At 37.9% G+C, this 4,346-nt stretch overlaps 1 long non-coding RNA gene across 2 annotated transcripts; it reads left to right on the top strand.

Annotated features, from left to right (window-relative positions):
* The first annotated feature begins 385 nt into the window (after positions 1-385).
* On the top strand, positions 386-3,357 carry LOC127344128 (uncharacterized). 2 transcript variants are annotated; one of them, XR_007877765.2, is made up of 3 exons: positions 386-747; positions 833-1,004; positions 3,139-3,357. It is a non-coding gene; the product is annotated as an uncharacterized lncRNA (long non-coding RNA). The 2 variants fall into 2 exon arrangements; XR_007877762.2 differs by lacking the exon at positions 3,139-3,357 and adding an exon at positions 2,000-2,070 and having other exon boundaries at positions 388-747.
* Positions 3,358-4,346: the final 989 nt, after the last annotated feature.

Genomic DNA, 4,346 nt, shown 5'->3' with positions numbered 1-4,346 from the left:
TAAACTTGTTTGGTATGTGTATGTTGAAACTATTCACATATAGGCATAATGGCATAGTAGTAATAAAATGATATAAAATAAAAATTTATAAAATTTAAATCCCTTTATTACCCTATACTGAGCAATATAATTTTACAAACTCGTAGAATTTCGTTTCACTCAAGTCGGAATTATGAAACTCATTTTATAAAAGAAACAAGTAACAGAGAAAAAGAAAAAGAAAAAGAAAAAAAAACAAAACGGGCCGGCCACCCGGCCGACCGGCCCAGCAGGCGGCCAGGTCAAGCCCACCCGGCCGACCGAGCCAGCCACGCCACCATCGATCGATCGGTTCCTCACGAACCAGAGAATCCCGTATTGATCCACTTAAACATAGATTTCTTGAGCTACACAACTCCGATTTCAGATCCGTTTGTTTCTACGCGTTCCTAACTTCGAGACCCACCTATTCCACCGACCTATGGTCTATATAAACTCTCTACCAGACCGCAGTTTCGTTTTCCCTTTCCTCCTCTCGAAACCCTACATCAACGAAATCTTAACTCGTTGATTTGATCACCAAGACCACTTCAAATCGCTTCGGGCTCTACACGAAAGTTGTAGATCTCGTCGAGATCTTTCAATCCCGACCAATCTCATCTCTTTTCATCCACCATACACAGATAATTTCGCATCGCAAGGTGTCAGACCTGACAAAGGGAATCTTCAATTAGTTCGTGCTCGTTCCACGAAATCCAAATTCCTTTGGTGAGTATGTAGATCTGATCATCCTCTACAACTTTCATGTTGAAAGTTTTTCGATTTGACGTACGGATTTATCGCTCATCTACAGATCTATTTCGAGTCAACCGGAGCCAAATCGAGTTTCAAAACGATCTCGAATCGTCATGATCTCAACACGGAAGTTGTTCCTCTCGTCAAGATCTTTCAGTTGCGGCAAGTTTCACCTTGTTCCGTTCACCGAGCAAGGAGAAAATCGTGTTGCAAGATTCAGATCTTATAAGGTATAACCCAGATCTTGTCAAACACATTAATCCGTTGTGAAAAGTAATTTGTGCGTTAGATAGATCTATTAATTCTATACAACTTTGATGTAGAAAGTTTTTCCATCTGAGCAAATTTTTCTGTCAACTTTATGACATCATCATGACATCAGCATAGTCAACTCAGTCTGGTCAAAGTCAAATCATCAATGATCAGCAGATCAAATGCAGTCAACTATACAAGATCAGCGTCTCAGTCAAACTCGGTCAAACTAATTTTAAATGTAAATTTTAAATATCAGATTATGTGTCCAACTTAGAAATTCATTATAAAATCATCCAGAGGTCCAAAATTTACAAACTTTATATCGTTGGAAAGCTTATAACATGTAGAATCCAAATATGCAAGAATACTGTATATGTTATGTATTATTTTTCGAATCATAATTCAAATGATTTAATTAATCCTTTTTCACTATAAAAATTATATCAAATAATCTACTAGTCCAAATTTAACAAATTTGTACTTTCTGGAATCCTCAGATCATGTACTTCAACTTGGTATAAGAGTTGTACAACTTTGATACGTGCTCAAACTTGCTTTAGTAAAATCTAGTCAAATCAGTAATTTGACGATAATTCGAATTCTATAAATCATTTTTGAATAATTCCAATTGCTCAAATCTTGTAATACTGTAACCCATCCAGGGAAGTCAAGTTTATATTTTTACTAAACATAAATCTTGCGGTAGCTAATTAATAAGGTTGTATATGTAAAGTGGACACTCGATTAATGGTTTTTCTAAATCAAATTAAATGTCCAGAATACTTTATTAACATTGCACATATCAGAGATCACCTAATACAACACTTACACACTACATATCTTGTGAAAGTAATCGGTGCATATCATGCATGCATGCATGTCTATGATTGTTCATATCGAATGTTTGTTTATTTTTGTTGTTGTTGTTGTTGAATGGTGTGTTTATGTTGTGCTATATTCTATATTATAGTGGTACGGAGAGGCACGTATTTTGATTAAGAGAAGTGAACGCACTTCGACTACCAAAAAGGCAAGTGACACTCAATTCCTACCTATTTTCTATTATGCATTAGTGTCTTTCAAGTAGTATGCATGATAGGTTTTGTTTTCAAAAGTGAAGTGTATATGCTATGCTTAGTAAACCTGGTAGTGTGAAGCCGCTCTCAAGATAATTGCTAGGGTGCTATTTCACTTTGCAATATCAAATGCCAATGTTGTTTCGTTGTTGGATGGAAATGTTCGAAAGTTAAAAATTAACAACCCTAATGAAACACCTGGGTGGATTGGTTGAATGGTGGGCGGCTGCTCAGGTCCACGCCCCGAGTGGGCTAAAGTGGTGAATCCCTGAGAGTGCGCAAGTTGTAGAGTGGTCGCTTTTGACTGCACACCTGGTTTTCACCAGGGGATCGTGTGGGGGTTTACTACCTGTGAGGGGTTTTAAGCTTGTGAGTTCCACTTGTGGTTGGCCACCCATGATTAAAGAGATTACTATGTCATCCATGTTTTAGATAGCTTCCAGTGCAGCCTTATGGTATTATGGGCTCTGCCGGGATTAAGTAAGTTGTGGGGGTTCAACTTGTGGCTAGACAGCGGGTGGAGGCGACGGCCAAGGGAACGGGTCTAGTTTGTATGGTTGAATTCTTCTTCTGAAAGATCTTGTCTCATTCTTCTCTTGGGAAGGGTGGGTCGTAAGGTGAAAGTGCACAACCTCTCGAGAGTTAAATCTAAGATCTTAGCCGTGTCCCCGGTTATGGACAATTTGAGCTTCTAGGCAGGGAATGTACGGAGGAATCTCATCACCTTTTATGAATGTATTTAAAATTTTGTATCAACCTTTGAAAACTTATGGGAGATGTAACCATGTGATTATTCCAAAACCCATGGAGGATTTATCCATGGTGTGATTTCATAATGTCATTCAAAGGATTTCAAAATGTTTTGTTTTAAATAAAATATAGGATAAAATTGGCTTTATGCAAATTTGCCTAAACTCCACTTGCCAAATATCATGTAGATAGTCATGCCCAAAACAGCCACCATATAAGTGTCATTTGCCAGTACATCATTGTACTGACCTCCATTCGTGGGGCTGCATATTCAAACGTGCAGGATTTTCTAAGGAGAAGTACGTGGTAGGATCTCGAGTCTACATTCCAACATGACTGCCTGTGGCACATGAAGATGATGAAGGCTCATTACTGATTTACTTTCCGTTGTGTATATTCTGTGCTAGTCCATGTGACTATGCAAATTGTAAGGTTTTACTTTACCCTCTGGATCAAAGATGTAGTAATTTGATACTATTGCAATGATTACTATATTTTGTAATGTGTGTGCTATCAGTGATCCCGGGAATAGCACTATACACAGGTATCTTACCTTTATTAAAAGGTAGGGTGCTACAGAATGGTATCAGAGCATAGTGTTGCCTGTAGGATCGAGACCCTAGGTTTGGATTAGAAATAGGAAGACCCTAGGATGAAAAAAAATTGTCTAACCCTATTTTAATCAAAAAGATGTTTGCTTTGTGAACTTCTGGTATTCTCATCTATTCCATCTTCAAAATTGTTTTCCTCTCAATTTAGATGACCACCTTATCAAAACTATCAACAAGGACCGATGATGGCCATGTCCCTGAAGCATGAAGAGTGATGATTCATGTGATATTCTTCGACTCCGCAAGAAGTGTTTCATGGAAGACTAATGAAGAACATGAAGGAAGACTTTGATGCAGACTGCACAACACACGAAGATACGCCAAAGGACTAGAATAGAAACCTGATGCATCCAATCCAATATAGAAATAGACTAGACCACCATTAGTTCTCTTTTAGCGAACCAATGATAAAGTAACAAAATAGTGATCATACCAAATTGAGGTATGACCATGCTAGTTTGTCTGTGTTTAACCATGTTTCTTGATGCTTGTTAGATGATTGTTGTTTGCCGAATTGCCTGGATCTGATGTGTTTGGGTAGGAAATCTTCTTTAGAATCTTTCTATCTGTTCTCATCTATACCTAACCTAGTGAATGTTTTCTCGGCAACTCGCCATGAATACAACATTAGTGAAACCAACCTAGATATTTCCTATCAAGATGAAGAGGTTTAGTCTGTGAGATACACAAAACCCTAGCTAGGGATCGATAGAGGTGTTTTCAAAACAGGTCAATAATGGGGATTGAAACATTGATTTAATTCTCCATGGAAGTTTTTGTCAAACTTGTGAGGTTGACCAAGAGTTAGTCCACGAGATTCAATAAATCAAATACGAAGTAATGATTTGGGTGCAGGATGGATTGATCATCATTCCTACTA

This window comes from Lolium perenne, chromosome 3, assembly GCF_019359855.2.
Source record: "Lolium perenne isolate Kyuss_39 chromosome 3, Kyuss_2.0, whole genome shotgun sequence".
Lineage (NCBI taxonomy): Eukaryota > Viridiplantae > Streptophyta > Magnoliopsida > Poales > Poaceae > Lolium > Lolium perenne.
This window is presented reverse-complemented; position numbering and strand designations above follow the sequence as displayed.